The sequence below is a fragment of the Leopardus geoffroyi genome, chromosome C3, assembly GCF_018350155.1.
Source record: "Leopardus geoffroyi isolate Oge1 chromosome C3, O.geoffroyi_Oge1_pat1.0, whole genome shotgun sequence".
Taxonomy (NCBI): Eukaryota; Metazoa; Chordata; class Mammalia; order Carnivora; family Felidae; genus Leopardus; species Leopardus geoffroyi.
Genome location: NC_059338.1, coordinates 126,897,927 through 126,911,464, shown reverse-complemented (window position 1 = coordinate 126,911,464; position 13,538 = coordinate 126,897,927). Strand labels below are relative to the sequence as shown.

The following is a 13,538-nucleotide window of genomic DNA, read 5'->3' as shown; positions in this document are numbered from 1 at the left end:
TCCTTCCTTTCCCCTTCAGCTTCCCCTTCCTGAATAGGGAGGGGGTCAGGAAACTTCAAAATATACCTCAGTTACTAAATTTCCGGTGAAGGAAATGCCATGTATCAACTATCATCTCTGCTTCCTCCTCCGCTTCCCCCGCCACTTCTTCCCCTCCAAACTGCAATGACACCTCCAATCTTTACCAGCCCAGATCCTGGGAAGGAAACTCCCTATCCTTCACCAATGCCTTCTGGTTGCTCTCTGGATGCATTCATTCCACAGCTGGGATGACTATCCCTACTGTTTTATTTATGATGCAATCAGCTGCTGTAAGAAGGTGAACAGTAACTGCGATTCCATTGCATAAAAAAGCCTTTTTAGCCCTATGTTATAAACATTTAAAAGTCTCTCTTTTACCCTTTTAGAAAAAGCACAGCAGGAGGTAGATAGAGGTCACTGGGAGTCTCTAATTCATCTACATTTATAGTAGGTGTTGCAAGCTCTATTAGCAGAAAATGTATGACAGTCAGACCGAAGTTTAATGTTTTACTTAAAATATCTGCCTCTCTAGCTAATGCCAGAAGCTGTGCCCATGATTGGTGGCATGTAGACACTTACTAGCAAAAGCTTCCCCTTTGGCAGAAACTATCAGTTGGAAAACTGCTGTTACAATAATATATTTGAGTATCATCCCAGAAAATCCTGCTTAAGAGATTTTTTCCCCACACAAGGCAGCACTAACAGTATGCACAATGCTTTCTGCCAACACAGACATTGACATGCACTAAAATATTGAATGGTAACCAGACATATGTATATTATCTTGCCGTTCACCAGTGGAAATTACTTTGCACTGGGAAAACAATGCTCTTCTCATTGTGCCAGCGACAGTGTCCTAAGAGTAGGTTCGGCACCAATACACCAACCCAGCACCCTTCTGAGAAGGCTTGTAAAGTGCTGCACGCTGAACTGACTTCATCCTATAATTATAATGGCTTCCTTAGTGGGCCCATTTCTTCTTTGGACACTGCCATCTTGTGAGTACTAAATACATCATCAGTGAGTCTCGTTCTCATGTATTACACTAATACATCATTGGACTGACAACTGCTTCTGATGATCTATTAATGCAATACATCAGAGTGAGGTGTTTGAATAGGGTATTACTCAGAAACCAGTGCCGTCTTCATAAAGCCAGGTCCACAATCCAATTCCATTTAATTACACAGAATTCATAGCATGCTAGCAGCAGACTAATACTACCAAAATTCTAGCATCATCAAAGAAATTATTTGCATTCTTATTACATTATCAACAAAATCTTTTTTCCTTTCCTGGAAATAGATCTGTCTTGTAAGTCAGTGATTCAGACTCCATGAGCTCACCATCCCCTACGACACACAAGGATCATTTTGCAATGGCCCATGAATAAAACAAATACCCTTTTCCCTATCCTAACTACTCCACATTCTATAGTCGTTAAAAAGAACATCAGATTTTCCCATCTAAAACACAATTTCTTTGGTAAACATACACACTATATTGAATACTCTTTGTTTGTAGTCACTAGACGCCATCTAAACATTTGCACTTCTGTACATATTATACAGAAAAAAGAAGAGACAAGAAAAAAGCAGCTGAATTTGCTTTAGAGTCAGTTACACAGCACTCTATGTATGTGTCATTTGTCACAAAGCTATCATAAAGCACACTCAGTCCCTCTGTTCTTCATTTCTGTATAGAACACATCTATTTGTGTTTGGATAGCTTACCGTGAAATTTAAATTGTGTCATCTATTGCTTTTTGGTGGTGTTATGAAGATTTTGAATTGTCTCTAATAATCAAGTTTCAACAATTGTATCCAACCTGAATTAACACGAATTCTTTTTAGAAATTCACTTTGTTACCTGCATATTTTGTTTGTTTGTTTCAGAATTCCTGGAGTGTTTTCCTTGGTGTTTCACAATAGTCATCCAGTATAATCTAAATGAAACAGATACCAAGATTTTACAGCATTAACCTATGAATTTTAGGTTATTCCTCTCTCAATTAAAGTTAAGACCACAATAAAGTAAACATCACAAATCAGTGCCATAGTTTATGACACAACTTAAGTCCAATTGTCTAACACCTTCCTTCCTTTGTCACAGATTTTTCAAATAGACTATTTTGTTTAAAAAGCATTTATCTATTGTTAATGTCTTTGGAGAATTCATCTTGGGGTTTATACTGAAGATAAATGCAGGCATGTGGTTTATGAAAAATGCCTCTGCAAGTGACACGCAGCCTGATATGAGTTACCACAGTCCGTTTCACATGTGGGGCAATCCACTACTTGCCTTGCATTTATTATGTTTTCTGGCCTATATTTTTTCTTCCTGTTATTGAGATCTTTTGATATTATATACTCTTAACTACAAAATGCTGGCAGTATATCTGCAAAGAATGATATGTGTATATATACTATACTCTATAATATCACATTTTATGTTATATATGTATTATGCCATATACACAATGTAAGAGTCCCCTCAATATCAATTGCATTCCTTAATATTGATTGCACACCTCAAATATGCATTTCATTTTAACTCAGGACAAGAATAACAACAAACCGTCATTAAAAACTACCTCAAAAAGAAAAGCTGCCTTTGGGGGCAGGAACGTGTGTGTGTGTGTGTGTGTGTGTGTGTGTGTGTGTGTGTGTATGACAAAAGGATCAAGAACAATAGTAAATAATGCATGTCTTTGGATATATAGATTAATCAATCTAGTTTGAACCTGTGATAAAACTCCCTGTCACTTAAAAAAGGAATATAGATGTTTATATGCACGTGACTCCTTTATGGAGTTTATCATTCCTCAAAAGTTACAATTCTGCTTTCCATGGCATTTTCTCTCCTTTACTTTTAGTAAAACTGTCTTAGTCTCAAGATCTCCTTTATGTATGTTTCTCAAAATAGCACTCACAATTCATTTTGAGCTTTTGCTAATTAAGGAATTACCTTGAGATCTGAATGCATACAGTATGTGAATAACATGTAGTTGTTAAAAAGAAGCATGCTCATGATTAGTTCAGTTATAGATCTTTTTTTTTCTTTCCTTTAAATGGTCCCCTATGCCACTTATTAATATTTTCCACCCTTGCAGATTTTAGGTTGTCTATCTTACAACTACTATTCTGTACCTACTTAGGCACACATGAAAAGCAATATTCCAGCTTGTTGGCTGCACTGGGTTAATATAGGGACAGTGCCTTCTGTGCTCTGAAGCGACATTGCATGTAAGTTCATGGTGACAGAGATACCCCCCGTGCAGTTTCAGGATGTCACAAGGAAGGGGAAAGATGGCCGGACTCCATCACTCTGGATGCACTCAGGGGCTGAATGAATTTGAAATATAACCAAGTCTGAATGGAAGAGTGGTCAGAAAGCCAAGAGCAATTACTTCAGCTTGCAAAATGTTTAAACGATTTACTTCACAGGACAAATGCAGAGTCTTTATGTGCTGGGAACTCTTAAAACTGCATTTGGACAAAATTTGGTGAGGCTCTTTTCACAAGCTATTGGAAAAGGGGAAGGGAAATTATTTGAGATGCCAGCAGCATTTAGTCAGGTATTTCTGAAACCCAAACCCCTATCCTGTCACCTTTGTTTCAGAAAGTCTGACTCGTTCACATTTTCCATCACCTTGGGAAGAAAGCTCAGGTAAGTGGCTTAATTTACAGTTGGATGGAACAAACTTATTTAAAAATTCTCAGTATGTTATCATGAATCATGTAGGCCTATTAAACTAATTGCTAAGTAAATTTAAGCAGTATTACAGTAGAAATCAGTAGAATTTGTCATCAATCTGGAGAGATCTTTGGTGGTCTCATGCTGCCCCCCACAGATATGTCTCAGAACATTCATTATGCCATAATTACAAAGTCTCTTTGAAGAGGCTAAAAATCCCTAGACTCCTCTCATCAATTATTTTCACCTGTTAATTCATTTTGTGTGAGGTAATAACCTCGGCATAATAACAAATGTGCAAGTACTCCGATTTTGCAATTAAAAGCAGCAGGGCTTCTATTTTGATCATACAGACTGTGACATCCATCATAGAAAACAATTTGGGCCTAGCAGGATGACAGATGCCGTACTGATGGCTCTACTAACTAACTGCCTGTCCTAGGAAAAAAAAAATGGTCAGGCTGAAGCCCGCAGCTGCAAGCTATCTGATAGCTTCTGACCAGTCAGCAGGAGAAAGCCTGCAGTGACTAAATTACTGAAAGGTAATTTTACTTCACAAAATGAGGATTTCTGAGCCATAAACGTATGCATTCCAGTGGCTGCTGTAATTTGGAAACAAATAGCCCTTTTCATTTGAAAATGACTGGAATCACTGCCAGTGTTCAGGACGTTTTGTTTCTCCGGCTTTTACATGAAAAATACAATGTAATACTCATTATTTCTGCCCCCTTTCACATCTTATTAGACACAGAAGGCAAGGTGGTTATCTCTGCTCTCTTAGGCTAAATCTACACAAGGAATTTTCCCCCCAACCTTTGGACAGGTGCCTAAATAATGGAAGAGAGCTCATTTTTGTCTTTTAGTCTGTATCAAGCCCGAGTGAGCACAGTCTTGGGATGAGATCCCACTACCGCAGATCATCTGGAAGACACCCACACCTAACTGATCACACTATGGGATGAAGCTGTTTACTCACCCATCCTAGCTGTGAAAAGGGGAATTCGGTGCTAATAGATACAGATGAAAGGTTTCCGCCTTATTTTTAAGATCGTAATATTTTTTTTTTTTTTTTTTTTTTTTTTTTTTTTAATTTTTTTTTTTCAACGTTTATTTATTTTTTGGGACAGAGAGAGACAGAGCACGAACGGGGGAGGGGCAGAGAGAGAGGGAGACACAGAATCGGAAACAGGCTCCAGGCTCTGAGCCATCAGCCCAGAGCCCGACGCGGGGCTCGAACTCACAGACCGCGAGATCGTGACCTGGCTGAAGTCGGACGCTTAACCGACTGCGCCACCCAGGCGCCCCAAGATCGTAATATTTTAAAAGATTTCATAAAGCACAATGTGGCCTCTCTTTTCACTTCAAATTAAAGTATTTGGTATCTTAACCTGCACTTCACTAGAATAACTGTCTTTCAAAACATATGTTCTTATGCTACTGCCAATTTTGAAAAGAAAAATCATACGAATATGCAGTAAGTTTTGGTTAATTGAAAACATAAATATTTTCATTATTACCTTTGATAGGAAAATATCTCAATAGAAATTGAGAGGCTTTGTGCATCTGTGTTGCTCTTACAAAACTAAATTCAGGGAACAGATTATAGAACACAGGCCACTCAGTATAATAAAAGCAGATATGAAATGCAAACAAAAACCATATTCCTGGAAATTGTTATGCTTTTAGGATTATGTGTTCAGATTTCTTGAGTGAATCAGGACAACAAAGGATGAGGCCAAGACAAAAGGTTAAGCACAGTATGAACTTTCTCAGCCGCCGGGCACCTTAGGAAGATAGTGCCGTTTATGATGTTAACAGCCAATAATGCTTACATTTTACACTTTGCTCCCATATTCCTTGCAGACAAACAGGGAAGAACACTCTGTTTCTTGGGGAAAATCTTAGTTTCTTAGTCCACTTAGTTTCTTACTCTACAGTTTCTTAGTCCACTGTATCATACTCATAATCCCTGTCATCAAGAAGGACAAACAGATGACAGAGGCAAGGATGTGCTCCTGGAGAAACACAGAGCAGTGAGGGATGTGCTTCTTTTTTCAGTGCTCCAATCAGGCTCCTTCCTAAACCTTTGAAGGTAATCCAGGGTTGGGCATGGGTCTCCTTTGACTTTTAGGAGGGTGATCCTTTCACATTCGCTATTAATAAATCCTTTAAACTTGTGCAGAATACCTCTGCATAAGGGCAAAAGCCTCCGTGAGTAGCCTGGTAAGTTTCATACACAAGTTCTTTTCATCAGGTTGCGCAGTGAAAAATCAACTGAAAGAGACACATTAGAACAACGAAATTGCAATTACCCATCCGAGATCTCCTTTAATGGGATGCCAGGAGGACTTGCCCTTTATGCACACGCTCTGACTGTAACTAATGCTCAGTAGTCATCAACAAATTATGACTCGTGACACTTTTGCTGCTGCAGTATTAAGCCCAAAGTCCAATGGAGAAAATATATGGTTTTTATTACAAAATTGTTCTTGTTTACAATTCTAATATCCTCTTCATTATCTGCTTTTCCAGACATTTTAGGCAGTTCTGAAGACCTGGGGCAGCACTAGTCCTGTCATAAAGAGAAATTAATGTTGTTAAAGTTGGCCTAGCTGCCCTCTGGGACAGCTGAAGATGTGGAAATATAAGGCTCTGTTTTTAAAATGAAAATGATTAAAGGCACAGACACCTTGCTCTTGGAGCAGCCACTAAAACTTTTAATAAAATACGTGGGCATACACACACAAAAGCTTCTTTTCTTTTTCTTTCTAAGTCATCATCATCATCTCTCTCTCCCTCTCTCTCTCTCTCTCAAATCCAACTTTGTTCTATAAGAAACAGCCCACTTTCAAGATTAATAAGCGTAAAAATGACCTCATCATTATAAAGAACACATCTGTTTCATTCAGCAGTAGCTTACTCAGTAACGACCAGGCACAGAGAAACCAGGAGAGCTTTCTCCAAATAGTCAGTAAGCTAATTAGGAGCACTCTTTCACAGGTAGTCTTTACAACAACCGGCAGGCTCAATCTGGCCTCTCGAAAACACTTTAAGAACAGCCGAGCAATCACCACTGCTGGAGGTGGGCACCCCTGCTTGTCTCTTTCCAGATTTCAAGAAGGGGTTTTCTCAGGAGGAAGCAAGGAAGAAACAGCAAGCCAGTGGAGGTTACTAGAAATCCTTTTAGAGAGAGCCTACCAAAGTATCTTGAACAAAATGGCTCATATATCAGGAGAAAAATGGCAGGAAATAACTCAAAGGAAGAGAGCATAACCTTTGCCATCCAAGGGCCAAAGAACGGCAGTCAAGACTTCACCTCCCTGATCCTCTCAACCTTAGTCATTTTGTCAGTTTAAGCGAATGCTCTCCATATAGAGCTGAAGAGTGAAGTAACACCCCATTCTGCTAATGTTTTAATTATAGTATTTTATTTCAAGAAGTTTTGTTTTTCCACCCTTTTCTTCTTTCTTTCTTTCCTTTTTCTCTTTCTTTTCCTTTCTTCCTTTCTTCCTTCCTTTTTTCTTCCTTCCTTCCATCCTTCCTTCTTTTTGATTTCTGATTTCTTTCCGACTTCTTTTTAGTTTTTCTACTTGCCAGCATGCAGCTCAGACACAAAATTATTATTATAGACATGGGAGGAATAAAAGTTTTACCATATTCTTTGTTTTCATTGTTTCACTGTTTGCTTGGTTGCTATTTACAAGAGTTACTATAGCTTCCTTAAAATATAAAATTACCGGAGGATAGTCAAAGGTCACTGAGGTTCATCTTTTCCATGCACAATTCTCTCATGTAGATAATTTCATTGAACATCTGCTCTGTAAACAGACTTAGCAGACTGGAGTCACTCATTCCCATGTTTTCAAGTAGACTCATATAGAAGCCATGTGAAACCACAAATCAAGACCATTTCAACAGCATAGGAAGAATGTCACAACTCCATTACATTAAGCAGCTTGAGTATCCAAAAGACGGCCATACTGTCATGAAACACTCCCTCTGCTGTTGCTTCAGTCTGCGTCTACTTCCTCCCCTGAGTTTAGGTTTTGTTTTCTCTCTTGATTCCTTGTTCTGCGGCTCTATTACACACAGATGGAGAAAACATTTGCCCACACACAGTAATTTGAGGGGTGCCAGGCACTGCACGCTGCTGCAATAGCCACGCTTCCTCTCCTGGGGCCTCATACAAAGTGTCTGAAATTCCACAATTAGATGTCCTGTCCTGTGGACTTTGAAGGTTTTCTAACCTTCAGGAGTCACCTAATTAAATTTTAATACCCTTAAGTATAAACACCTTAACTGAAACAGCTAATACCTTGTTGGAGATTAGTTGGCGAGTAGTGTTAAAGAAATTTAGCTTTGGGATAATCGTAGCAATAACATTAACATTACTGAGACCCTGATCCGTACCACTCACTATTCTAACTTCACATGGTTGAACTTATTTCAGCACCACAACAGCCCTTAGTAAAAGAGACAATTAAGCACAGAGAGGGTAAGTCATACAGCTGTGAAGGACTGAATCCCTAATCACACCCATACATTCTGGCCCCTAATTTGACGTTTACAATGAAACAACTCCACAATTCAACTCAAATCCACAATTAAAAAGGGAGGGGGGGTGCTATTTGAAGGAAGGAACTCTTAAAAGCGATGCTCCAACATCATACTGCTTTCTTCAACCTCTGCTGAAGGCCTATAGCATGACTACAACACCTCTTAAACAGTGATCACATATCAACAATCACTATCTATTCCTGTCACCAGACATTTCTCCAGCAACTCATACAGCATTTTGCTTATTTGACCCTACTTTACTGTAGCCTTTTCCTGAGAAGTTATATATCTACTCTCATTAAAATGCAAACACATGTTTGGAAAGGGATTGGTCAATGATGAAAAAGGCATCTGCTGCTGAGTCTGTGGTTTCCTTACATGAAATGTTTGTCTCCTTCACCCCAAGCTATAGCTGACATCTAAACTTTCATATGCCTGTGCTCAATTATTGGGTAAGCTGTATAAACCAATAGGTGGAAAGCAGTACATATTCTTACTGGATGTAGTATTCTCCTTTTTTACCTTGAAAAATAGCATAAAAATGTATCTTCAATTGATAAGTCTTCAATTATCCTAAGTTAGAAAAAAGGAAGAAAGCAATTACCAATTTCATTTATACTAATTGATATAAGTTCATTATTATCTGTAATCAGAAATCAGTGCCATATACTACTAGTAAAACCTGTCAACTCATTGAATTATTCACTTTATATTCATATATATACGTATATTCATATATACATGTATACATATTCATTTGATCATTAATAAAAAATATATATATACACACAATACACATATACATGACCAAATGAATAAAAGGTTATGTATATGAATACTTAAATGTTGGGTTAGAATCACAAGTGGAAAGTTGTATTTGGTAAAGCAAGAGTAATGGAGAAAGACATTCATAGATTAAAATCCTGGCACTGCTTCCTATTAGCTTTCTGACCATGGTGAATGTTCTTTAATCTCTCTACACTTATATTTTCCTTTTGTTTTTTTTAACTATAGTCATCATGCATATTGGATTCCCAGAACTTACTAAATCTTATAACTGGAAGTTTGTACTCTTTGATCAACATCTCCCCATTTCCCTCATGCCTCAGCCCTTGGAAACCAATGACTGTTTGTATAAGTTGCCTATTTTAAGATTCCATGTATAATCTATTTTCTCATAGAAAAATAAAATTTTGTCAAAGCAAAAATAATTCATACTTCATAAGATTATTGTGAAGAATAAATGAGATGTAGATTGGCTTATTTTTTTATACACAAGATGAGTACTCATTATATGGTGGAAATACAATAAATATTTATTGATATATTTGAGTGTTTTTTTCATTGATTTTGCCTGGTATAAGTGGTCACTTTAAATTTGTAATTTCACTTATTCTTTATCTCAGATAAGTTTGTTGTCTATATTTAAGATCAATACTTTTTTATGTCATCTTATTTTTGAGAAACCAAATAATTAATTATACATCTTATATATTTTCCTTTGCTTCCATATCACTCACCTTAACCATGTTATGAGTTGTTTTTGCTTTCTTCTGAGGGAGAGCTTTTGATTTCACCTTTATACCACTAACTCAAATTTCTACAAGACTGATCAAGAAAAAAAAAAGAATATCTTAACTAGAAAAATGAGGAATTAAAGTAGAGACATTACTACTGACCTTACAGAAATAAACAGAGTATAATTGAATGCTATGAACAACTGTATGCTAACATATTAGATCATTTAGATGAAATGAAAAATTCCTAAAAATGTACAACTACTGAAACTGGCACAAGAAGAAATTTAAAAAATCTGAATAGACCTATAACAAGTAAACAGAATAATAATTTAAAAAATCCAACAGGGGCGCCTGGGTGGCGCAGTCGGTTTAGCGTCCGACTTCAGCCAGGTCACGATCTCGCGGTCCGTGAGTTCGAGCCCCGCGTCAGGCTCTGGGCTGATGGCTCAGAGCCTGGAGCCTGTTTCCGATTCTGTGTCTCCCTCTCTCTGCCCCTCCCCCGTTCATGCTCTGTCTCTCTCTGTCCCAAAAATAAATGAACGTTGAAAAAAAAAATTAAAAAAAAAAAAAATCCAACAAAGAAAAGTCCAGGTCCAGATGGTTTCGCTGATAAATTCCACCATATGCTTCAAAATAATTTACATATATACTTCACATCTTCTTAAAAAAATAAAGAGGAAATATTTCTCAACTCATTTTATGAAGCCAATATAACCCTGGTAATACTGACAAAGTTATCAAAGGAAAGAAAACTGGAGACTACTATTTCCTATGAATACATATATAGAAATTCTCAACAATATACTACCAAATGGTATCTAGCCATATATAAAAAGGATTTATACACCATGACCAAGTGGGATTTATTCCAGGAATGCACAGTTTATACAAGGCATGAAAATCAGTCCATACACCATGTTACTAGAAAAAAGGACAAAACCCAAATAAATGACAGACCATCACAATAGATGTGGAAAAAAATTAAACACAATCCAACACTCTTTCATAATAGAAAAAAAATCCAACAAACTAGGAATAGAGGTGAACGTCTCCAAATTAATATAAGGCATCTACAAAAAAACCCATACCTAACACCAAACTTAATGGCACTTTCCATAAGATTAGGAACAAGACAAAGATGATCACTACTATTCAGCATTGTACTGAAGTTTCTAGCCAGGGAAATTAGATAAGACAAAGAAATAAAAGGCACCCAGATTGAAAATGGCACTTGCAAATGGCACGATTGTGTACTATGGACTATTTTGAGTGAATCATACTAAAAATACCAAAAAAAAAAAAAAATACTAGTAGGGTTAGTAAACAAATTCAGCAGGTTTGTAGGATACAAGATCAATACAGGAAATATAGTTCTATTTTTATACACTAGAAATAAACAACCTAAAAATGAAATTAAGAACATAATTTTATTTATAATAGCACCACAAAAATAAATTCCTCATAAATGTATCAAAAGAAACATAAGATTTGCACACTGAAAAAAAACCAAAATATCACTGAAACAAATTAAGATCTAAATAAATGGAAATATGTTCATGGATTGGAAGAAGGCAATTGTTAAGAAGGCAATATTCCCCAAATTGATATACCTATTCAGCACAATTCCTATCAAAATTCCAATTGCGTTTCCTGCAAAAAATGACAAGCTGGTCCCTAAATTCTTATAGAAACTTAAGAGTCCCAGAATAACCAAAAACCTTGCTGAAGAAGAAAGTTGGAGAACTCTTTATGATTTCAAATTTCACTGAAAAGCAACAAAAATCAGTAATGCATACTACTGGCATAAAGACAAAAATATAGATCAATGGAATACAATTAAGAATTCAGGTATAAATTCATACATCTAAGGACACTTGATCTTCTATAAGGTTGCTAAAATAATGTAATGGGGAAAGAACAGTATTGTCAACAGAGAGTTGTGGGGCATCGAATATCCACATGCAAAAGAATAAGGAACTGTATAAAGTGTTAGTTCTTAGCTTTGGCTAACAGCACTTCCTTGCTCTTGCAATGTAGTTTGTATACATGACAAATTCTGGTTTTGCTTCTGTAAGAAATTATCAAACTTCATTTCAGAAAAAGGATATTATTTGGTCATAAACAAAAGTGAAAACATTTTCATTCGTCATTGCACAGTGATTCCATGGGAGGAAGGAGACCTGTGGTGTACATTGTAAAGTGTATGCTCTATCATATGGCAAAGTTTCAGGATGACACTAGTAATGTGACCATTAGGCACACATACTCATCTGAAATAACTACTTTCACAAAATAATCCACCAAGCAGCCATTCCTTTCTTCATAATTAATATAAACGTGATTTCCTGGAGCATCCAGCAAAAATATATATTTTTAATGAGCCTTGCAGCTAGGTGCAGTTGTGAGATCCAGTTCTGGTCAATAAGATATAAGTGGAGGTCACCTGAGAATTTCACAATAAATGTGACTTCTTTACCCTTGTTCCTGACTAGAATGCAGATGTTAAGACCAGAGCTTTAACATCCACCTTTTGACCACAAAATCACCATAAAGGAAAGGCCAAGGGAATCCTAGAATCCTGTCCCTAACATGAGCCCCTGTGCCAATATCAACAGGCAAACAATTTTCTCTTATATGGGAAAAACAAAACCCCAATCTCATTATGCTATTATACTGAGGTCTCCTTTACCTGCAGCTAAATTTAATTTCTCAATGATATACCTAAATGAAATCTAACTGGAAAATGTCATTATTTCTGCTCTTCCATTTTAAGTTGTTCTTTTTCCTGGTATTAACTGAATAATTTTTTCATACACCACATTTTAAAAATTCTGATGTAAGATTTGTTTTCACATTATTATAATGTAGCAACTTTATTTTTAAATAAGAGATAATGGAAAGATGCCATATGATTCCATAAGTGAGATATAAATTAATAAAGGGGAAGTTCTTAACAATGTTACTAAAATAAATTATACTCGTTGGTTTAGCACACAATTAAATAAAAAATTAAATAGCACATTGACTCAAACTTCCTTGATAGTGGATGTAATGGATATACATGAGAATGCTCAAAGGAAATCAGAATATATAACACCAACATGATAGGGCCTCACTGATTTGATGAGTGCTCATTTTCAGAAAGAAAACACTATGGAATAGGAACTAAATTTCTTCACTTAAGCATCAGAGTCAGTCCTTATTATCCTGAGGTCTGATTTTCCAAGGGGCTAAAATATTTAAATTGGTGTTGTCTATACATATGTTACTGGTTGAAGAACCAACCAGTAGCCCTATGCATCTATTTAATCAACAAGTATCCATCAAGGTCCTATCATGTACTAGAGACCGCCTGGGTTGGAGCCAGGTATCAGAGGTAATTAATATATACTTGATACCCTGCCTTTACTGGGATTGTATTGCAGGGTGACATAATTAAGGAACAGATATATATAACAAAAAATTAAAAGTGCCTTGAAGTAAAAGCCAAAATGTTTCTGCAATAGAAAAAAAAATAGGGGGGTAATTTCCTTCGCTATAATGATCAGAGAAAGTCTTTCTGAGAAAGGGCATTTAAACTGACACTTGACCAGTTAGAACAATGAGAAGGCAATGATGCAATGAATTAGACAGACTGGGGAAGGCTAGATATTGATATACACTGAGATAACATTTCTGAGAAGAGACAGAAAAAAAGCAGTGCTTCCTTGAGCATAAAGGAAAGTGGTGGGAAATGTAGTCATC

The 13,538-nt window shown here is 36.6% G+C and overlaps 1 long non-coding RNA gene across 2 annotated transcripts in view; it reads right to left on the bottom strand.

Annotated features, from left to right (window-relative positions):
- Window positions 1–1,923: 1,923 nt before the first annotated feature.
- LOC123586021 overlaps window positions 1,924–13,538 on the bottom strand; it is a 57,541-nt gene continuing 45,926 nt past the window's right edge. For both annotated transcript variants that reach the window (XR_006706541.1, XR_006706540.1), the window contains one exon: window positions 1,924–1,966. This is a non-coding gene — a long non-coding RNA (uncharacterized LOC123586021). The remainder of the gene's footprint in view (window positions 1,967–13,538) is intronic.